The following is a 24,160-nucleotide window of genomic DNA, read 5'->3' on the forward strand; positions in this document are numbered from 1 at the left end:
CTTTATATATGACATGACTTGTTTTTCTGATCATCATAAATACTGAGCATAGGAAAAAACACACCAAAACATTCAGTGTCAGAGAAAATTAGCAGGGTTGCTTTGGCTATAGCTTCTAGACTAATGGTCTTACCTGTCACTTTCACTGGGTAATCAGAATTTAATGATACAAATAGCATGACAAATCTCTCCTCCCATTTGGCCTCAAACCCCACCCAAAATGAAGCCTGAATATAAATTTTAAAAGAATGAAAAACCATTCAGCACCTTCTAGAGAACAGTGGAACTTATTAGGACAGAGTCAATGTTGGAATGGCAAAGTAGTCAGTGTTCTAGAACTCGAACAACTGATCTCAGTGACCCCCCATTCCATGTTTTAAACATACTGTAGTTATGTCTCAAGACTTGGGCAAAAGAAGATGGTGACCAGAGGTCTATTGTTGCTGATCTGTGATATAACAATACCAAGAAGGATCACTGGGCCTAGAATTGAAATTTTTCATGCCCTTTTACTTAACCCACATCTGGTTCCTGACCTGTTCCCAGCCATATTGAAATGATTAAGTGAGATGCTACATGTAAAATACTTATCACAGTGCTTGGTACAGAGTAAGGGTTCAATAAATAATAGCAATATGAAATTAGGTGATGACAATAATTATTGGCATGGAGACAGAAGACTGTATCTGGGTGTTGAATAAACTAGACTTTCCCCAACAACCTCCAGAAGGAATGCTCTAAGTATAGAGGGAAACTTCCATTATGGCCATTGGTCCCTGGAGCCCAAATGAGTTCTTTCCTAAGCTAAATGGCTACCCTAAATACTATAATAGTTGAACCACTACTGCCCCAGGACTTGAGAGCTGGTCCAGGAGAAGCTTCCAACTCAATACTCAAAGGTTGCAGGAACTACATACCTACCTTCTAATCTCTTACACATTCACGATGACCCAATACACGTGATAAACATGAAGATGCATGATCCAGGGTACCCTTCAAGGAAGAACTTCCCCTAGTGACCAGCAGACAGTCTCCAAGGGTTGGCTCTTTCAGAGTCTGCCTCAGCTGCAGAAAGCTCCTTCACTGTAGGCAATGTCTATTCGGTGAACGAACAAGGTGGGGGTAACATTCTGGCTCAATACAAGACAACTTTGATAGCAACTGGCCTTGAGTTGGGCAAGGTTTTATCAGACCCACATCAAAATCCAACTTTTTCTTTGCCCATTCTTGCTTCCTTCCTCAGGTGTTAATCCCTAAAATCTTTGCATCTCAACCGGACTCTCAGTCCCTGATTCCAGAGAATGCAACCTGAGACAGTTAAGATGCTATGATGAGCAAAATAATAGTCCCCCAGAGAAGTCCACATTCTAGTCCTCAGCACGTGTGAATAGGTTACCTTACTTGGCAAAAGGGACTCTGCAGATGTGATTAATTTAAGCATTTAAGGTAGAGAGACTGTCCTAAATTATATAGGTGGGATCAGTGTAATCATAAGGATCCTTATAAGTGAAAGAATAGAGTCAAAGAGTCAGAGTCACAGAAGATGTGACAATGGAAGCTGAGGTTAGAGCAGTGTGATTACAGGAAGAGAGGTAAAAACTAAGGAATATGGGAAGCCTTTAGAAGCTGGAAAAATTAAGGAATAAATTATCTCCAAAAGCACAGAAGAAATGCAGCCCTGCTGATTCTTCATTTTAGCCCATGAGACAGATTTCATATTCACCTCCAGACTATAAGGTAACAAATTTGTGTTGCTTTAAGTCGCTAGGTTTTTGACGATTTGTTACACTAGGAAATGGATGAAAATTCTGGTACCTAGAAATAAAGCGCAGCTGGAAAAAACGAAAAACAAAACTCTGAAAATGTGGGAGTGCCTTTAGAACTGGGCAATGGACAGAGGCTTGACGACTTTTGAGGAGCATGGTAAAAAAAAAAAAAAGCCTAGATTGCCTACAGACTGTAGAAATACGGATGTTAATGATTCTGTTACTGAAGTCCCAGAAGGAGCAGGGGGCAACCACGCACAGATATATATATATATATATATATATAGTCTCAGAGAATATCTAAGTTGTCATAAAGAGACTGTTGGTAGAAATATGGACATCAAAAGTACCGCTAAGGAAATAGGAACATACCACTGGGAACTAGAGGAAAGCAGATCCTTGTATAGATATAGTGACAAAAAGCGTAAACGAACTGTATCCTACAGTTATCTACAAAGCAAACTGATAAATGATGAGCTTGGATATAAGGCTGAGATTTCCAAGCAAAGTGCTGAAGGTGAGGCCGGGTTTCTTCTGAGTGCTTATAATAAAGTGCTAGAGGAAAGAGGTTAAAGGAAGAATCATTCAGCCAGAGAAACCAGGACTAGATGATTTGAAAAACTCTGAACCTATCCATATATCAAAAGACAGTAAAATCAGGAGATTCACTTATTAGGAAATCATGCTCTGGAGAGAAAGCAGAGGGTGTGGCTGAACAACCTTCAGAGTGCTCAGAAAGTCCAAGCATTCAGTCCCGGTAGTTCTCTGAATAGATTAGGTACATAACTCATGGGTCCTCTCAATAATCTCGGCACAAGTCAGAAATGAGGATCAGAGGTTGAGTTATCCAAGAAATATCTGCAAAGAAGCTTCCTATCTAATGGAGTAAATCCCCATGACATACATGGGAGATCCACAAGGTTTTTGAGAATATTAAGCAGTAGAAACCCTGGCAGCTTGAATTAAAGGGGATGCAGAGAAGATGAAATGAAAGAGAGCTGCCAGATTCCCAAAATTCTCCAAGCAGGAAATAGACTGATAAAACTTCACATCTGCAAACACCTGCTCTCCTTCATAAAGACAGAAGGATGACCAAGGCCATAGCTTCTAGCCCAGGGGGTGAAGCTATGAACCACAGAAGTTTGTTCGCAGGCCTTGAAATTTAATGTTTGCCCTGCTGGGTCTTGAAGGACCGGTGACTTCTTCACTCTTTCTATTTTCTCACCTTTTGAATTAGAACATCTATGTCTTTCATCTTGTGTTTATCCTATCGTTGTACTTAGGGAGCTGACAACTTGTTTCTTGAGTTCCACAGGTTCACAGATGGAGATAAATTGAGCCTCGGAATCACCCAGAGCCTCACCCATACCTGATGAGTTGTGGGACTTTAGAGCTGATGAGATCTGGGACTTTCATTTAATACTAAACTGGGCTGATACTTTTTGAGGTGTTGGAATGGGAATGAACGTATTTTACATCTGGACAAAAGTAAATCATCATGAAACAGAGGGTAGGATATGTTAGAGTAACGGACCCCAAAGACATCCATACCCTAATCCCCGAAACTCGTGAATATGCTGTTTTATATGGCAAAAGTGATTTTGCAGATCTTATGGTGTTCAAGGTCTTCAGATGGAGGGCTTATATGGATTATTTGGATGGACCCATCATAAGGCTTACAGGCACAACAGGAATGAATACAAGGATACTTTTTTAAAAACACTCTGAATCGGAGAGCTTTGTGTTAAATAGCGCTGTGAGAATAACTGATTGTGGAATACAAGTCACATTTTTTTTCACAGAACTGACTTCACACAGTAAAGCATTAAAACCTAATAGACACATACGATTAATTAATAGATCATACCTGGACAGAGAGCCTGTGTGTATGGGAGACTGCAGTTTCTTACCCCAAGTCAATTCTTGCCACTTCACCACCAGCAAGCACCACATTACCTCAGGAAGGAAGCTAATCACAAAGCCGAACATCTCTCCGGAAGGGATTGAAATCCAATGTCTAAGAGTAAAGAGGAATCAGAGGCCAGCTCAATATGGAATCACTGTCAAAACTCCCAGGAAAATCGAGCAGCAATTTATCTTCCTCTCCTACCCAGAACACCAAAGCCATAGTGGAGGGTAGAAAAGGAAAATATTTTTTTTTAAAGCTGAGTAAAGTAACTTTGCTTTTTCTTACAGTGCAGGACAGAGACATGGCATTTGTTTGCATTTTCTTTTTACTCTCAGCAGGTCTTGGCAATAAACATCTGGAAGCTTGTCCACTATAAATTGTTTGGTTTCTTTCCCCTTGTTTCATGAGGCCATGGTGATATTATACCCTTGGAATTCCTCCTTTCATCTGCTTCCTTTCCACTGACAGTTCATAAAGGATGGGCCACACTGGGAACGAAAGCTAAGCAGTTGTTTCTTAAAAATACCACAAGACTTGAGGCTCTACGTAGCTAAGAGTGAGTACCAGAGAGAGAACCTATTCTTGGCTGCAGTGACTTCAGCTTCCCGGAGCTGCACTCAAATGCCCATGAAGTCCTATGAGACCTGACCTAATACTTGGGACGTCCTAGGGGAAAGGTCTAATAACCAGTTGGAAAAATTGCAAATGGGCCTTTTTCCCGCTTTTGTTATTCTTCCTGAAAATGGCTGCCTTTTATTGCTTCTATACGGCGGGCCCAACTCTCTTTGTGTACTTTCACATACACAGATGCACAGATACTTTAGATGTTACTGCCTCCACTTTATACATAAGAAAATTGAGGCTGAGGGCAGCCCGGGTGGCTCGGCGGTGGAGCATCTGCCTTCAGCCCAGGGCCTGGTCCTGGAGACCCAGGATCGAGTCCCATTTTGGGCTCCCTGCATGGAGCCTGCTTCTCCCTCTGGCTGGGTCTCTGCCTCTCTGTGTGTGTGTGTTTCTCATGAATAAATAAAATCTTTTTTTAAAAAAAAAAGAAAATTGAGATTTAAAAACCTTAACAAATAGGTACCCGATCCCCACTTAAAGAACCCAGAGGCTGGGGATCCCTGGGTGGCTCAGTGGTTTAGCGCCTGCCTTTGACCCAGGGTGCCATCCTGGAGTCCCGGGATCAAGTCCTGCGTCGGGCTCCCGCCATGGAGCCTGCTTCTTTTTCTGCCTCTCTCTCTATGTCTATCATGAATAAATAAATAAAATCTTGAAAGAAAGAAGAAAGAAAGAAAGAAAGAAAGAAAGAAAGAAAGAAAGAAAGAAAGAAAGAAAGAAAGAAAGAAAGAAAGAAAGAAAGAAAGAAAGAAAGAAAGAAAGAAAGAAAGAAAGAAAGAACCCAGAGGCAAAAATACAACACACTGGTCTATCTACTCTCAGAACCCACACTCTTGATCCCCACTTACCTACTGTTTCCCTAGTTCATTTCAGTATGAAAACCAAGTGGGTGGCTGAGTCCGTTGTGCCTCTAACTCTTAATTTCTGCTCAGGTCATAATCTCAGGGTCCTAGGATCGAGCTCTGAGCTCAGGGGGGAATCTGCTTGAAATATTCTCTCTCTCTCTCTCTCCCTCTACCCCTCTCCCCACTCACCTCAAGTGTACCCTCTCTCTCTCTCTAATAAATAAATCTTTAAAAAACAAAGATAAATTATTCAACAGGATAACATTTTATTATATTAATCATTGAAAATGTTCCTTCCAACTTCCCGTTGACCCTGACCCTTCTCTGCATCCAGAGTTCTGCAGGACTTTGGGCACGCTCATGCTATAAGCAATCAGAGAAGAGTCCCTACTGTGCCTACCTGCCCACCCACCAGTTCAGATGTAGACACAACAGGCTTCAGGAAGGGATGCCTGATATCGTGGTATTTCCTTAAGAAGGTGGCCTGTGTCATGTCCCTCTCTTCTGAGTATATCCCAAAGCGCCCAGATTTGTAAAGGAACTTGAAAGCAGAAGGCACCTGTGCCTTTGTCACCAAACACAGCAGAGGGAAGTGGCAAGTGTTCCAGAGAAGACCTCCAGGGCCTTCCATGACAAATGTGGCACAGGAGTAGAGCAGCAATGGCTGCATAGGCAGGGCTGAGAAAGCCAGAGTAGGATAGGAAAACCTCTGGATGTTTCCCCCACTGCAGGAGAGGGGTGGCAACGCAGAAGAGAAGGCTTGCCGCCGAGCATCAGGCAACGTGGCTGTCCTTTGCGGGACAAACTGACCGGAAAGATCAACATCGTCCTCCTAGGCATCCGACCACAGACACGACAACCACGGACCAGTTACCACCTCACCACCACTACTTCTCACTCACCGGCTTTCACTACTTGCACTGCTGTGCCAACGCCGGTGCTAAAACCCAGAACTGACTAAGAGTATCTTGAATTAAGTTTCCAACTTACAGCAATGTGAGATTGCTCTAAATTAAATGATATTTAGTTTCAGATATCTAGTGGAATAGAAACTCAAATAGAGATTATATTACGGGGCGGGGGCATAGGTGAGGGAAATTAATTTTCCATCTACCCTTCTGAGTTCTTAGCTGAGACCCTTGTAATAAAAGACAGATTAACAAGGGAAAAACAAACAGAAGTTTATTAACGTGGAATCCATGCCCAACACCAGGAAAAAAGTAATTCCTCAAGACGGCTCAGAAACGAGGATTAAATACCATATTAATCGGGAACGGGGAGGAGGCATGTAGCCCTTTTAGAGGAAAGTAAATCCTTTTTAGGAAAGATAAATGAGTCCTTAGCAGAACACATAGGAGGTATGATGATAGTTTGTGACAAAGTCCATCTGAATATGATAACTTCTAATTCCTCTCCTGTGACAAGAGTCAATAGTCCCTGGCTGACGAAACTCAGCGAGATTTATGACATCTGGGTTCCTTTTGGAAAATGTGTCTTTGGGCAGATAGGAGAGTCTAGAGAAAGCCACTGCCTACATTTGGTGTTTTTCAAGTGCCTTCAGCTCAAAATAATCAATACACCGTAACAGCACATTTGGGGTGGAATGTCCTGGACTCCAACTGTCACATTTTGGACTAGCATAATCTGCTACCCTTCGAGGGAAAAGATGACATTTTCTTGGATACCTGACTTTGTAACCTAAGAAATACACATAAACAGTAGATGATCACAAATTAAACCATAAGTATAAATTGTAAGAAAATACTGTGTGTGTTTTTTTTACTTTTGATGGGAAATTTCCAATACTCACAAAAGTAGAACAAATAGTATAATGAACCCCAGACCCAGCAATTATCAAGATGTCATCACTCTTGTTACATCTACACATACATATACACACATTTTCTTTCTCATATTTTATAGTGAATTATAGGCATCATATCATGTCATGCAAAATTCTTCCATATGTATCTTTAATGGCATTTAAAAAGGGCTTTTTAACATCACCAAGATACCATTATCACACCTAATAAAATTAACAACAATTCCATGATATAATATTTAGTCCCTGTTCAAATTTCCCTAGCTGTCCCACAAAGATCTTTTTAAAGCTGGTTTGTTTCTTGAATCAGGATCCAAACAAGGTCCATAGGTTGTATTTAGATAATAGGTCCCTCAAGTCCCTTTGAATGTGTAACAGTCGACTCTCTAAATTCTGTGGTTTTTAAATTTCAGGTACACATGTAACCAGGTCTGTGGACTAAAATGAACACTAAATTCAAAAGTTTGTGGGCGAGGATACTGCTCCATCCAGCAAGGACCAAGAATTCATCCACAGGGGTCTGGCTCCCTCTAGTGCCTGTTCACAGAGCAGCTGTCTCCCAACTCAAACCGACTAAAACAGGAAAAAAATCTGGATGTAAATAGTTCCACGCTATGACCTGTGGCTGTGTGTTTCCTACAGGGTAGAAGGGGAATTAGTTTCGTCCTCTTCATAATGGAAGGTGACAGGTAATGCCAAGTCGAGAGTCAGTTCCTCACGATATTTCCTATCATGGAAGGTGTCATCATCCATCATTCAAAGTAGCATCACCATCATTTCCTCCAGAACATCTGGCTGCCCTATCCATGATACCCCTGTTTTAATAGCTCCTTTATTTCAAACTACTGTTACATATCATTTATTATTGTATTTCGGAGGGTGCACGGGGATTTCTCTAAAAGCAAGTCTATGTCTTAGAGTTGCTTTTGTCATTGCACAAGATGATGAACGACCGAACGGAAGAGAGAGATAAAGTGAAAGAAAAACACATACACAGGTTACAAAAACTCTTAAGACTAGGACACAGAACCAGGTAGTAAGAAAAGGGGGGGCATAGACACTATTACATATAATTCACATACATTAAATTACTCTGTTTAAAAATTATGATTGATTATACAAATTGTTATGATTGGCATCTTAAAAAAGAAAGCAAGGGCAAGTAAAGACATACCTAATTAAGCAAGCCTTGTTTTCCCTGAATGATTTTCCCATGTATGAGTATATGGATATGCCTGCATTTCCTGCCAAAATGCTTTAAAGATATCTTTGTTATTTATGTTCAAAAATTCTTATGGCTCTGTCACAGATCATTTTTTAAAATGCACTCCTGAAAGAAGTAAAGGTGAATAAAAGCGAAAGGGAGGCAGGGTATCAACTGAACCCCATCTCCTAGATGCTGGGTGAACCCCCCAAGGTCCCTCGTAAGGAACTTCTCAGGGTAGTAGTACCTTGGTTATTCCAGACTGGTCTACACTCCTGAGAAATCCTCTCAAGTGTGTCAGAAGAACACGAACTCCGGAAAACACTACCCCCTCGAATTCTTCACTAAAAGCCAAGCTCAACAGCAAAGCCCCTACAGTCCTGATTAAACACTCAATCTGCAGGCTGGCTTGAGCCCGGCCTGGCCTGGCCTGCTGACCCGACCTGGCCTGATCTGACCTGACCCAGCCTGACCTGACCTGACCCGATCTGGCCTGGCCTGACCTGGCCTGACCTGGCCTGGCCTGGCCTGGCCTGACCCAACCTGACCTGGCCTGGCCTGACCTGACCTGACCCAGCCTGACCTGACCTGACCCAGCCTGACCTGACCTGACCCGACCTGGCCTGACCTGACCTGACCTGACCTGGCGGGCCGAGTTGACCTGCCCCTCCCCCAGGGCGCCTGGGATGTAATGGGGCCCAGAGAGTCTGTTGGCAGGTTACCGGGTCGGGTCAAGGGCCCGCCCGCCCGGCAGCTCAGGTCTCGGGACAGCGTGGGCTGCTGCACCTGGCAGGGGCGCCGGGGTGGGTGCCGGGGAGGGATGAGCCAGGGCCGGGCACTCCGAGGCCACCTGGAACCGCCCCGCCCCGGGGTCACTGCACGGCGCCCCGCGGCCCCCGACTCCCCCTCTGGCACCTGGGCCCCCAGGGAGCCGCGTCTCCGCAGCCCGCGCTCCACCCGGCGGCGCTCCGGATCCAGGCCCGGGGACGGCCCGGGGGCGCGGGGAACCGGGAAGTCGGCACCCAGGGCCCCTGCAAGGGCGCCTTCACCGCCAAGGTGCCAGGCCCCCACGGCGCGCTGCGGGACGGGGTGGGGGGGCAGGCGCTCGGGGAGGGGCCCCAAGGGGGAGGAGGAAGGGGGGAAGAGGGATGCGCACCCCGGGGGCAGGGGCTTCCCCAGCTCCGCTACCGCTCGGCTCCGCGCCCGCACCGCACCTGCACACAGGCCCAGCCGGGCAGAGTCTTCTTTCTTCACCTGCAGACTACTCCCCCCCACCCCCACCCCATGCACACCCCACGCCGGCGAGCAGCCTCGGGAGAAGGGCGACCACCTAGAACGGGTCGGGCCGGAGGAGCCCTCAAGAGGCAGCGCCGACCTGCCCGGGTTCTGCCCAAGCCGCTTCCCGGAGCAGAGGCCCCGCAGCCCCCTCTCCCCCGCCTGTCCCCCCTCCAGGCCCCCCCAGGCCCGTCCGCTCCCCCAGGCCCATGCCCCCCCACCCACCTGCCCCTCCCAGGCCCATAGCACCCCCCTACCCACCTGCCCCTCCCAGGCCCATAGCACCCCGCCTGCCCACCTGCCCCTCCCAGGCCCATAGCACGCCCCCTGCCCACCTGCCCCTCCCAGGCCCATAGCACCCCCCTACCCACCTGCCTCTCCCAGGCCCATAGCACCCCCCCTGCCCACCTACCCCTCCCAGGCCCATAGCACCCCCCTACCCACCTGCCCCTCCCAGACCCATAGCACCTCCTGCCCACCTGCCCCTCCCAGGCCCATAGCACCCCCCGCCCACCTGCCCCTCCCAGGCCCATAGCACCCCCCTGCCCACCTGCCCCTCCCAGGCCCATAGCAACCCCTGCCCACCTGCCCCTCCCAGGCCCATAGCACCCCTCCTGCCCACCTGCACCCCCAGGCCCATAGCACCCCCCTGCCCCCCTGCACCCCCAGGCCCATAGCACCGCCCCCCCAGGCCCGTCCACGCCCCCCAGGCCCGTGCCCCCCACTGCCCACCAGCACCCCCCCAGGCCCATCTGCCCCCCCGCCCCCCCAGGCCCATCTGCCCCCCGAAGCGCATCCCCCCAGGCCCATAGACCCCCCAAGTCCAGGTGCTGCGGGCCGCCAGCCGCCCCTCCCCCCTCGCGGCCCCTCGGCGGGCACCGCGCTCCCCAACCCGCCGGGCTGCCCCGCTGCTCCCAAATAGGCTCCGTTTCTGGAGATATGAGCCTGCCTCCGTTTACACGGTTCCCTGGAACGGCGCAGCAGGATGGCTCCCAGGACAAACAGTGGGCTCACCAGGCTTCTCTCCTTCGCCCCAACCTTTCTGCTGGGTGTGCATCCCCAGGGCTTCTAGAACTGGAAAGAGGGAGGACCCCAGGGACTAAAGGCCTCACGGTGGCTAAAAATAACGATGGGAGTCGTTCATTTAGATATTGAAATAGAATGTAATCTCACCTTACACTGCATTCTGATAGAACCTAGGAGAGCACCTACAAGGGCCGAGAGCAGTGTCCTGGGGCCTGCCTGACATACAGCGAACTGCACGGACGCCCCACTGCCCAGCCCTGCCCTGCTGGCAGCCAAACAATAGGGTGGAAGCTGAAAACTCCAAGAATCTACTCTAACCTGGGCCAAGTCATCCCGGGGAGGAAAGCTAGAGTCAAGTGTGCCTTTAACACAAAGGCGGACTCGGCCTTTAGGGGATCAACAGGTAGAGTCACCTATTGTCACAAATATCACCCCAAAAAAATCACTCCCTCTTCCCCCAGAGATGAAAAACATGAAGACACAATTCTGATATCCTGTGTCGCAGGATTACGCAGTGAAACCGTGAACCCTGCTTCAGCTCTACCTCTGTACATCCGGGGAGACCGCCTCTCTTTCCCATCCTTTAACAAGAGAACAACAAGCAGCACCTTCCTTACCACGCTCCTCTTATTATTTATAAAGGCCCGAAGCAAAAGCAAAGGCGGTGGCATAAAGAATGGAGGAGAGGGGGATCCCTGGGTGGCGCAGCGGTTTAGCGCCTGCCTTTGGCCCAGGGCGCGATCCTGGAGACCTGGGATCGAATCCCACATCGGGCTCCCGGTGCATGGAGCCTGCTTCTCCCTCTGCCTGTGTCTCTGCCTCTCTCTCTCTCTCTGTGACTATCATAAATAAATAAAAAAAACTTAAAAAAAAAAAAAAAGAATGGAGGAGAGGAAACAAACGCAAGGGCTGGTATGGAGATAGACCTCAAGATGCTTGGTCATTTAGAGAGAAAGAGCAGGAAATTGCAGAATTTTTCACTCAAAGAGGCACCTTGCCAAGTAGAAAGAAGGAGGGTAAGCTGTCTCCTTTGGCTGATACTTGTTATATACTTTAAACAGTTAACCTATAAAAATCCACCTTCTTCTGGAGCCAGTTATTCTTCCCAACATTCACACATACCCCTCAAAATGCTACCCCTTTTAAATTTTATTTTTTTATTCCTTCCCTGAAATCACATACTATTTTAAACAGATTTCTCAAAAATAAAAAATAAAAATAAAAAAATAAACAGATTTCTCCCATCACAACAAAAAAAGCCTTTTTTATATTCTTTATCCATCTTCCCATCCACCCCCTGAAAGACCCTACTCTTTATGTTAATACTCTTGTAATATCTGAATCTGTAAAATATTTGTTAGATTAATTTCCTCCAACATTAAATTTCTTAGGAAATCAAAAGGGGGCTCTACTCCTATTAGTTTTCTCGGTATTGCGGGACGTTCTTGACACACGTACATATGCCATGTGGTATCTTCTACTGGTTAAATGTTTGACTATCTCGAGCATTAATGGACAAACTGCTTATACACATTGGGAAGCCCCCCCCCCCGACCTCCTGGTTATCTCCAATAACCAGATGCAAGAGTAGACAACTAGCAAATCTTCATAACCATCTCATTAAATCACCAGGGACTTCTTGGCTCACTAGTGAAACCCAGTCAGGAACTGGACAAATGGGAAGAACCATCCCGGGCCCTCTCAGGGAACGTGCTCAGGGCCTTCCTGCCCTGAGCCATTACCGACCAACCCACATGAGAGGAATATAAAAGAGAGAAATTTCTCGTTGCTTGAGGTTCTCTTGCCAGAGTTCCCTACATTGAAGGAGATCCTGTAAGTAGGAACTGAGGGCTTGTTCTCAAGGGGTAAGAGATGAATATCAGTATTATGATGCCGGCAAGTGGGAAGACTGTATAGACAAATGCCTGGACCAATAAGCACACACTTAGGGGATGCTCATTTCAGTACAAAGCCCTGTATAGATTCTGTGGGGAGCTCAAACATTGTTCATATACCTCGTAAGTATTTGTGGAATGTCTACTATGTGCCAGGCTCACAGCGCTAAAAACAGAGAATGAATCAAGTAGAAATAGATGAAATTCCTGGCCTGGAGGAGACCACATAGTAGGAAAAGGATACGGGAAACCCACAAACAAAATGTACCATGAAATGCAGTCACGAGAGGGGGGTACAGAGCATACAACAGGGTCCCACACGCAAAACCAACAGCAAGGATCGGATCGGAGGCTCCCGGCAGCTGTTTTGAAAAGAACTTTTTTGAAAGAAAGCCATGTGTATCGGTTTCCTAGAACTGCTGTCAAAACACCACAAAGTTGGTGGCTTAAAACGACGGAAACTTCTTTCAGGGTTCCGGAGGCCGGAAGTCTAAGGCTGCGGCTTGGCCAGACCCTGCTCCATCTGGAGACTCCAGGGAAGAATCTTCCTCTTTCAGCTCCGGGAGGTTCCCAGTCACCCTCAGCATTCCTTGGCTCACAGCCCATCAGCCCACCCCCTTTAACCCTTTCTCCTCTGAGGCTCAGTGTCCCCTCCCTTTCTTATAAGGACACCAGCTCCTGGGTTAAGGCCTCACTCCAACCTAGCATGACATCATCTTAGCAAATCACGTCTGCAAAGACCCTGTTTCCAAATAAGCTCCAGGTAGACCTGAATTTGGAGGGAACACTCTTCAACCCACCAAACCAGGCAAGAAATGACATGAGCCTCATCTAAGGTAATAGAGAGAAGAGGAAGAGGTGGAAAAGAACTCTTGGTTTTCTAGCTGGAGTAACGTGTTGGTGCCGCCCCTGAGATGAGGCGCTCCGAGCAGAGGGAGCTCTCCTTGGCTAAGTTCTTAAGAATAATGACTACTAGCTCTGAACACTTCCTACCTTTTATGATTTCTAAAACTCACAATAACCCCGTGAAAATAGGTACAGTTTTCCGGTTACGGTTATGCACACAGAAGCGAGAAGGGTTAGGAACTCTCCCAGAATCACTCAGTTTGGAAGAAGTAAAAGATGAAAGAGAGGGGTTGGTGAAGAACGCAGAAGAGAGCCTCCCGGAGTTGAGTGTGTATTTTCCTAGACCAGCATTTACACCAGCAAAGGGTCCTACAGTAAGGACATCTAGGCAGGATAGATTAAGTTTCTTAAATCACTGTCTTTGGAAAAATCTATACAGTGTCACCAACATGGTGGTGAATATGGAGAGATTCACAAAGGAAATTAGATGTTTTCTTCCCTCTACACCCTTGTATGGGTGGCTTTCTTATTGATGAATCAAGGAATCCTGCCCGTCAAATAAAAATTATAAAAACTAAGCTGTCAAAATTCATCCATCCCTAAAAAAAAATTTTTTTTAAAAATTCATCCATCCCTAAACTTGGCATTCATCTACCAAACCAAGTGCTGTTCTACGCTCCCTCCCCATCCCTTCACCAGGCTAACACCCCCCCCCCCGCCCCGCCCCATCAGCTCATAACCTCTGGGAAGCTGCTTCTGACCCTGGTTAAAGAGAATTACTCAAAACACAGAAATAAGGCAAAAAAGAATTCTGGGACCTTCTAATGCCTTGTTAGACATGCTCCAGTAAGCCCACTAGTGGGTCATCTCCTTTGAGGTATGTAACTTCATTTCACTTAATATCACAATTGTTTGGGGCCCTGACATTTTACAACTCAGTACAGTTAGAATTTTAACTCCTAAAAAACATGATAAAGCGGGATGATTTTTTTCTGTCTAGCAGAGAAAACGACCCCCCAAACCACGGTATTATAGCACTATTGGACATTGATCAGCTTTGTTTCTATTTTAGCAGTCTTTATGAACAATGCTTCTGCCTACTGATTTTTAAATCCCGTTTCTCATGTTCTTTTACAGCCAGGATTGTGATTCTACTAGTTTACTCCTCAATAAGGCAAATAAAACTGTGACACATGCTCACTATCTTTTTCTATGAAAACTATGCTAATAATTTGAAAATGATGGACATGCCCTAGGTAAACACTGACAGTCCCTTCACGGGACCCCAGCTACTTCTGCAGCAAGCACTGAGGTAGGGGCTTGCTTGCCTTCTCTAGCAGACTAAGCAGGGACTTCTAGAAAATCCGTGACGCTTCCGTCCTTTGTCCCACCATTGTCTCCAGAACACTGCATGACAGTTGTCCCAGAGGACAAGCTCAACGAGAATTTCTGGATGCATTTCTTACCCAAATGCCTTGGAACCCTTTCTTCCACTCTACTTCTTTGTCTGTCTTGATCTGAAGCTCGTTCCTCCGTCTTCTTTTTTTTTCACCTGGATGATGGCCCCCTTCACTATGGTGCAGCCTCTCTGAAAAGTACCAACTTATTATCAGACTAAATGGTAGGTTTTTCTCCAAGTGGCAGACTCATACAACAGGGTTCAGGCCTGACACCAGGATGGAATCGGCATCATCAGCCTGGGTATCGGCAACCCTCAAAAATAAATTCTAATTTAAGTCATTTTTTTAAAAAATGTCAGTTGTTACTAAAGAAAGAGATGGATTATACAAGGAGCATATTATAAGGGAAATCCTGTTAGACAAGCTCTAGAATGCACAGCAATAGGTAAAAAAAAAACAAAAAACAAAAAACAAAAAACATCTGAAATCCATAAACTCCAGCAGAAGATGCTGTATCCATACTCGTGAATCAGCGTCTATTGGATAATAGAATGAGCGTCATTTTTCTGGTCTAGCTCTTTGTTTAAAGACTTTTCTGTTAGTGTCAAATTTCTGATAATAATTAAAGGCTCAGTAGGTATCAAATCAAACTGTCAGTTATCGGTTTATCGGCTGTTGCTAATCTAAGCCCATCCTACGTGCCTACTCTGTGCATACGGATCTGGGATGTTAAGTCCTCTCAGTAGAGGGCACTGGGGGGACACTGCCGCGGGAGGAGAGTCTTGTCCCTGCTTTGAGCCAGCGCGGAGCTGGCTATTAGGCTATTAGGGATCCGGGTTTCCCGCAGAGGAAGCTTCTCCGGGGACCCAGCTTCTGCAGCATGAGCAGCCTCCCCAACATTAGGCTCACGAAGCGTGAGCAGCAGCTCCAGAGTCCAGCCCCAGCACCCAGGACCCGGGAGAGCAAGGGGCCCGCAGCACGCAGCACGCAGCACCCAGCCCCTGGCAGCTCCCCCAGCGACGCCCCATGCATTTTGTGGTGTGCTAAGACACTTCCTTCCTCTGAATAGTTCCCTCCAGCAACCTCGAGGATGGATTTCCAGCAAGATCCCCTGGCATAAACCCTCCAGAAAGGGCTCCATCCTGGCATGGGAGGTGGGGGACTCTTCCACGGGTGCTTTATCTAAACCGCGATTCCGGTTATTTTTTTAGAGGTCTCTTTATTTCATACTAGCCAGTCCCTCATTATCCCACCCCTTATTACGGTTAACAATTCTTTGAACTTTCCTTGTTCAAGTTACCGTGTGCCTTCTCCCTCCTGAACGGACCCAGACTGAGACAAACTCCCAGGAGCAAAACAAAAACGAAGCACCTTTTTAATTGAAGCACATCTTACTGGGCACTTGATATAAACAGCAGATTCTCGTGATAAAAACTGTAATTCAGGGACGCCTGAATGGTCCCTGAATTGGTAGGGGGCTGACCTGAAGCCCCCCAGGGTCCCTGAATGGTGGCTCAGTGGTTGAGCATCTGCCTTCGGCTCAGGGCGTGACCCCGGGGTCCCGGAATCGAGGCCCACGTCGGGCTCCCTGCATGGAGCCTGCTTCTCTCTCTGCCTGGGTCTCTGCTTCTCTCTCTCTCTCTCATGAATAAATAAATAAAATCTTTAAAAAAAAAAAGTGTAATTCAAACGACAATGAATACCGTATTTTAAAAGATGGAAATATTTGGGTTTCAGAAAAATAAAAGCATATAGTGTTACACTTTTTCTTTCGATATAAACAGTTCCCATCATTACGACCACATTTATTGACCAAGATGAACAAGATGAATGCATTTCATTATCCTAGGACAATATGCACCAGGTACTTAAAACTATCCCAGAGCTAAATTCAGGGGAATCCTAGACAACCAGATGACTTACAAACTCTCATTTCCCTTTTCCAGTAATGAATTTTCAAATCCTTCTGTCATCTTTAAGGAAACGTTCACGATTTTATTTCTCAAATGCCATTACTTTAACCACACAATTATAACATAAAGGGGGGAATAAAGAAAAAAGAAACCCTACTTTGTAATTCTTCATAATTCTAACAGAACCAACAATTTCCATATGTTACATAGACTAAATAAGCAACAATAAAAATGTCTCATATTGTCCAATAGCCTCATATCAATCAGATTTAAGTAATGATTACCTGCTTCAGAAGTACTTTCAATCGGGGAGGTCCCCCGGGGGGCTCAGCGGTTGAGCATCTGCCTTCGGCCAGGGGCGTGACCCCGGGGTCCCGGGATCGAGTCCCACGTCAGGCTCCCTGTATGGAGCCTGCTTCTCCCTCTGCCTGTGTCTCTGCCTCTCTCTGTGTGTCTCATGAATAAATAAATTAAATCTTTAAACAAAAAAAGTACGTTCAGTCTAAGCAGCTTCCTGAGTGAGCTTTGCCAGCCTCCTGGTTGTATTCGGCGTAAACACGAACCGTGAATGCCACAGGCATAGCCATCCTCCAGACGTCTTCTATGTTGGAATTAAAGCTACTTCTCTAAGAATTTGGGGGTGCAGAGAAAGTGAGGTTCTTCAAAGTTTAATGAGATTTTTTTCCAAAGTGTCGAGGTGTAAGTGTTCCCTCTGGAGTCGGATGGGCTGAGTGTCCCGGCAGCCTCCTCCCTGGCCGCGGGACGCAGAGCCGAGCGTAGGGCCCGGTGCTGACTGTCCCCCGCAGCGCGGCCGGATGAGGACGGCGGTCGCCCCGCCACCGCGTCAGCCTCGAGTCCACGACCTCTTTTTGGAGCAAGCGTGTGTCAGAAGGCGATGCAATGAGGTCAAGGTGCGTCTCATAAAACGTGACCAGAACCTGAGGGAACCTGGAACTTAGGGGTTGGCAGGCCGCGCGAGGACCCCTGGTGCCCGGCCTCCTTCCTCCAGAGTCTGTGTCCCCTTCCTAGGCTGATGTGAGGAGCAGGGAACACTCCTCAGTCCTTTGACAACCGCGTCCTTGCCAGGCCGCAGCCTCCTGGAGCGTCCTGTTGGGGGGCTCACCTGGCCGCAGCCTCCTGGAGCATCCTATCCGGGGGCTCACCTGGCCCTCGGCTCTCCTCCCAGGACACTCAGCACTGTCAGGGCGCTTCGTAGGGCTCAGGCCTGTTGCAGTAAAGGAAGGACGCGTGTGGAGAGCAGGCGGCCTTGGGCCTGCGGCCTGTGCCCCCCGCGGTCTTGCTCGCTGCAGGCGCCCTCCCACCCCTTCTTCCCCCATGAAATTCCTGGTTTTTGCTAAAAGAGAACTTGCTTCCAGGAGCACAGGTTCTTTGAGCCTCCGGACAGCCTGAAACAGTCCTGGCCCGACAGCATCCACGGGGCCCAGGGGCGCAGGTGACATGGGGATCCTCCTCTTCAGGGCCCCTCGGGGAGCCTGGACCCCGCACCCGGGAGGCCGAGCTCGGCTCCACAGGGGGGCGACCTGAAGGCACAGAGAGAGAGAGAGAGGGAGAGAGATGGCCTGGGCACTGGGCACCAGCGTGGGGGGCGGCTGCAGCACTGTCTCGGGGTTCAAGGGCCCCCCTCCCCGCAGTCCCCAAGGCACAGGCAGCCGAACACTTTTGGAGACACTGTGGTATTCGGGGCAAAGCCATCAGCACCGTGCACTGCTGGGCCTGTCAGGCCACGGTGCCCTGGTCCCTGGTGGCGGCCTGGTCCCCGCTGTGCCCCAGCTCCCGGCTGCACCCTGGCCCCCAGCTGCACCTTGCCCCCCACCCCCTGCTGCACCCTGGCCTCCCCGCTGCGCCCTGGCCCCCCAGCTGCACCCTGCCTCCCAGCTGCATCCTACCTCCCTGCTGCGCCCTGGTCCCCTGCTGCGCCCTGGCCCCCCCGCTGCACCCGGGCTCTGGAGCCTCACAGCCCAGCCCCGAGCCCGGGGGAGGCCGAGCCTGCTCTCACCTCTGCCTCTCCTGCCCCCCAGGCGCCCTCTGGGCATTGCCTTGGCTGGCTCTTTGTCCCCAAGTGTCGTCCCCCCTGCCCCCGACACCTGACAGCCTGGGTCAAGCACGCGGGCCCCCTGCCGCCTGAGAGCATCCCGAGGAGCAGGGCAACAGAGAGGAGAGCCCGCCACCAGGGGGCCGTGCCAGGGTCCAGATTCCCAGCTGGACGCCGGCCTCTCCCTCCGGGGGTCGCGGAGTGGGGGTCTGGTGTCCCCACATAGGGCACCCTCGGAGGCCACGGCCCAGCCAGCACGCCTCACCCTCGCACCAGGATGACAGTCTGCGCCCTGAGCGGACCCCAAGCGCCCGCGACAGCCATCCTGTTTGCCGCCGACAGGCCCAGCGCCCAGGTGGCCGCACACACGGCGGCCTCAACTATGGGGCCAGGAACCTCCAAGCCCATTATTCAGCCTGCCCGGCCGCTCCTCTCTGCTCTTCCTTGACAGCCAACCTTGAAATAGTTCTCTCTTCTACTTCACAGCTCATTTTATGTGTGCCTATGATCCTATTCCTAATTTTTAAGACACACAAATGTGCATGTGTATATATATATGAATAGAAACCAAAAACCTCAAAGGACACTCTCCATACGGTGATTATGGCCATGAGGAGACTCCGCTTCTTGAATCCAGGATACCACACCCTCCTGCTTTTCCTCTAATTCACCACCTCCTTTGCTAATTCTCTTCCTCCTCCCCTTCTCTAGGTGTTGGCATGTCTCGGGCCTCGGGCCTTGGACCTCTTTGCAAACGCACACCCAGCCAAGGGGTGACCTCTGCAGTCTCACGCCTTTAGCTGCTCTCTCTAGATGCATCACTGGCAAATTCTATCCTTGGCCTTGACCTCCCTGTGCTTGTAGAAATCTCTATTTCATTATCCTAATAAACGTCTCAGGGACCAGAATTCAACTCTTGAGATAACTATCCCCCTTCCAAAAGTACTCTTTAAAAAAAAAAAAAAAAAAGATTTTTTTTATTTATTCATGAGAGACCCAGAGAGGCCGAGACACAGACAGAGGAGGAGCAGGCTCCATGCAGGGAGGCCGATGCGGGACTTGATCCTGAGACCCCAGAATCACGCCCTGGATGGACTAAAGGCAGCGTTCAACCACCGAGCCATGCGGGCTGCCCCCAAAAGTGCTCTTCCTCCAGTGTTCAATATCCCAGAAAGCGACACCCAGTCTGAAAGCAAATCCCGAATGGCCACCAGTTCCCAACGACCAGCCCTGTTACCACCGCAGAGAAAACCAGCGAGGACTAGTAGCTCCTGCTCTCCTGCCGCTGCTAGAGCAACCACCTAAGACAAGGCAGTCACACTTTGTCAGTCGTCTGTCCAAAACCCTCTGATGGCTTTCCAGCTCGCCCAGAATAGAATCCAGACGCCTTGCCTTGACCTCTAGGCTGCTTAACATCAACTTGCCCCCAGCTGCCCATCTGGCCACATCTCCCTTTACCCTCCGCCTTGCTCACTCTGCTCCAGCCTCTCGGGCCACCTTACTATCTTCAAAATGCCCAGCATGCTACCCTCTCGGTGAAGTTTTCCCGGTCCTTCCCTTGGCCTAGAACATTCTTATTCCTTCTCTGCATGAGTCATTTCCTTACCTCATTCAGGTCTCTGCTCAAATGTCATCTAAAGAGGCTATGTCCCTACCCACTCTATCTAATAAAATGGCACTCTCCATCACGCTCCATCCCTTTATTCTCTCTTATATTTTTCCCCAGCACTCCCCCCGTATGTTAACATACAAAAATAAATACATAAACATAAATATGAATATATAAATATGTATAAGTATACAAATGAGTGAAACACCCAATATAACGTATATTCATTTATTTGTTTCTTTCTCATCTGCTCACCTGCCCGGATGTATGCTCCAGGAAAGAAAACATTTTGCCTCCTTCACTCACTGCTGTATCCTGAAGGCCTGAAGTGGTCCCCTGCAAATAATAGGCACGCACAAATCTTTGTGGACGAATGAATGAATGAACCTTCTCTTTCTCTCTCTGAGTTACCAATGCAATGTTGGAAAAGTTGACTTCTAAAAACACAACAGGCCTGGGGATCCCTGGGTGGCTCAGCGGTTTAGCGCCTGCCTTTGGCCCAGGGCGCAATCCTGGGGTCCCAGGACTGAGTCCCATGTTGGGCTCCCAGCATGGAACCTGCTTCTCCCTCTGCCTGTGTCTCTGCCTCGCTTTCTCTCTCTCTGTATCTATCATGAATAAATAAATAAATCTTTAAAAAATAAAAATAAAAACACTACAGTCCTGTTAGAGAAATAATAAGGAGCCCTTCCCACCTCCCTACCTAATCACCCCCCATTGAGAAGGAATGACTTAACTAAGGGTGACAGACGAGGTGCTGACAATCCTTAGTCTCCTAGGTCTCTCTCGAGATCCTATCTTTGCCTCACGCAAAGCCAGGCCTTTCTTCTACTTCCAATACCATGTGGTATTTTACATCCAAGGTGCTGGCACAAGACATCTTTCTCTGTCAACCTATTTTGCCAGTCATTGAACCATCAAGCCCCCCCCCCCACCTCCAGGTCTGCACACCCAATGTCCTCACCTATGTCAAGGATGGGGTGTGGAAAAAAAATTAAAAAAAAAAAAAAAGGATGGGGTGTGGAATAGAATGGCTCGACCTGAGCTCAGATCCAAGCCACATTTCTCCGATCCAACTTTGCCAGCGATAAAGCCAATGCTACACTAAAATATCCTTTTGCTGGTTTGCACAAAGAGAAGCATACAGTATGATTATACTGCTGAAGCCACTTGAAAATTCCCAAAGCAGGGACTCCTGGGTGGCTCAGCGGGTGAGCATCTGCCTTCGGCTCAGGACGTGATCGTGGGGTCCAGGATCAAGTTCCGCATCGGGCTCCTTGTGGGGAGGCTGCTTCTCCCTCTGCCTGGGTCGCTGCCTCTCTGTCTGTGTCTCTCATGAATAAATAAATAAAATCTTTAAAGAAAGAATATTCCAAAGCAGTTAAATCATTGGTGAGATTATACATTATCTTTGTGGATTTTTTTCTGTATTTTACAAGTTTTCTACAATAAAATGTATTACTTTTTTCCCCCAAAAGCTAGACAGATTTCAAATATAGAAAAAAAGAAGTCTTCAAGAGTTAGGCAGTTACTACAACTTTATCATGAGCTATTTTCACATACATTCATGTTAGTGTAATATTGTTCCACTTTTATATTCAGAATAGGATAATATTTTCAAAAAGCTACTTTGAGGGCAGCCCCGGGGGGCTCAGTGGTTTAGCGCCACCTTCGGCCTAGGGCGTGACCCCAGGGTCCCGGGATCGAATCCCACGTCGGGCTCCCTGCACGGAGCCTGCTTCTCCCTCTGCCTGTGTCTCTGCCTCTCTCCCTCTGTGTCTCTCATGAATAAATAAATAAAATCTTTTTAAAAAGCTACTTTGAACTTTATCAATCTCATGAATCATTTTTAATGAAATTCAGTTTTTTATTTCATTACAGAAGTATTTCTAAGATGACAAAAGTTGACTTGGAAATACCTTTTTTTTTTTCTTTGAATGTCACATTTGCAACTCTCCTGGGTCTTGTGGGATATACCACATTTTCATCAACTCTGCCTTCACTCTTAATAGCTTGGAAGTGAGTCTTCACTACTGTGGTCTGGAATTGATCATTAAAAAGGCCAACCGAATGACCAGCAACCACGACCGTTCTTTCAGAAACTTTGGAATCCTTGCCTTTCAAAACTGATGCCTATAAGAAAAACAGTAGGATACTTTTTAAACATAAAAATAAGATTCTATTTAATACAGGCATCACCACCCACCAGTGGAGGGGAGAGCTATTTTTTTCAATAAAGGTGATAGTATAGCTGATAAGATACTTGAAAAAAAATTAGGGATAGGGCTTTGCCTCACATCATCTACTAACATAAACCCCACATGAATCTGAGAATTAAATGAAATTAATTTTTTTTAAATAAATTTTTTTTATAAATGGAAAACATTGGTTAATATTTGATTTTAGAAAGGCCTAAGAGCAATGGCAGTCACAAAGGAAGAGATGGGAGATACAAATTCTAAAAATTTCAGTTTAAAAACAAGTTAAGCTGGGACACCCAGGTGACTCTTGGTTTGGCACCTGCCTTCAGCCCAGGGCATGATCCTGGAGACCTGGGATCAAGTCCCACGTCGGGCTCCCGCGTGGAGCCTGCTTCTATCTCTCTGCCTCTCTCTCTGCCCGTGTCTCTGTATCTCTCATGAATAAATAAATAAAATCTTTAAAAAAAAAAAAGCAAGTTAAGCTAACCACGAAATATAACAGTTTGGAGATGACTGTATGTTCTCTTGATTGTAGAGTCCAAGTTACAAAAGCCAATAAGAAACACATCCCCTACTTTTGTGGTCAGAATAAGAAAAAACTCACCATTTAAAAAAAAAATTTTAAACACTGGCAATAACACTGGGGCCACGACGGAGTGAGTCCTGCCTTCCCACATACACCTGAGCTGGGATTCAACTCCTAGGAGCATATGCTATTACTGCACGACACAGAGCACCAACTGCAATAGATCCTTCCCCGAGCCCGCTCTTTGACCTTCTTATATTATCCAGGTAAGGAGCTTCTAGTTCACGGTTTCGATTTGCTCCCCAAGCCATTTAGGGAAGTGGACCCATAATCCCTTCCCGGTGCTTGCCCAGGCAGACCCACCTGAATCATAGCTCAGGCTTCATCTATCCCAAATTACCCCCAGGGAGGACGGAACAGCTCATGGGCTGAGTAAGGGTGAACAGATCCCAAAGATGTTTCGGGCTCTCAGTTCAGAGGACTCCATACTCAGAACAGGGCGTCCCTGGGGATTTTCAGCAATATCACCTAGCATACGATCACTAGTATATTCTACTAGAATACAAGAACGCCATGAAAATATTTGCAAATTACACATCTAATAAAAGACTTGTATCGACAATATACAAAGAACTCTTCTAATGGAAAAATAAGAAGACAACCCAATTAAAAAATGGACAAAAAACTGAATAGATCTCTTTTCAAGGAAGATACATGAATGGATAATATGCACATAAAAATACACTCCGCATCGTTAGTCATTAAAGAAATGCAAATTAAAACCACAATGGCATGGCACTCCACACTGACTAAAACGGCTATAATCAAAAAGACAGATAATAGCATGTTGTCAGGAACCTGGAGTAAGGAGAACTCTCAGGCATTGCTGGTGGGAAAGTAAAATGTTACAGCCACCTCTTAAAATATTTTAGCAGTTTCTCAAAAAGTTAAGCATACATTTACCACATACCCAAGAAGTTCCACTCCTAATCACTGCCCAAGAGAAATGAAAACACGTCCGAACTAAGACTGCCAGTGTTCATGACATTATATATAATAAATAGCCAAGAAGTAGAAATAACCCAAATGACCATGAATTGCTCAAAGGGTAAACAAAACGCAGTATATACGCACAATGTAAAGGTAGACAGCAATAAAAGAGAATGAAATACTAATGCATGGTACAAAGATGAAGCTCAAAAGGAGAAAAAATGATTGGGAAATATCAGAAAGGGAGACAGAACATGAA

General features: G+C 47.2%; 1 long non-coding RNA gene across 1 annotated transcript in view; it reads right to left on the reverse strand.

Annotated features, from left to right (window-relative positions):
* The window catches only part of LOC140611991 (uncharacterized), a 113,680-nt gene that overhangs the window by 86,430 nt on the left and 3,090 nt on the right, over positions 1-24,160 (reverse strand). Inside the window, exons 3-6 of the long non-coding RNA XR_012013341.1 lie at positions 20,440-22,841; positions 16,807-18,063; positions 14,676-14,797; positions 3,634-3,783 (exon numbers count right to left, since the gene is read on the reverse strand). This is a non-coding gene — a long non-coding RNA (uncharacterized lncRNA). The remainder of the gene's footprint in view (positions 1-3,633; positions 3,784-14,675; positions 14,798-16,806; positions 18,064-20,439; positions 22,842-24,160) is intronic.

This window comes from Canis lupus, chromosome 20 (genome assembly GCF_048164855.1).
Source record: "Canis lupus baileyi chromosome 20, mCanLup2.hap1, whole genome shotgun sequence".
In the NCBI taxonomy this organism is placed as follows: Eukaryota; Metazoa; Chordata; class Mammalia; order Carnivora; family Canidae; genus Canis; species Canis lupus.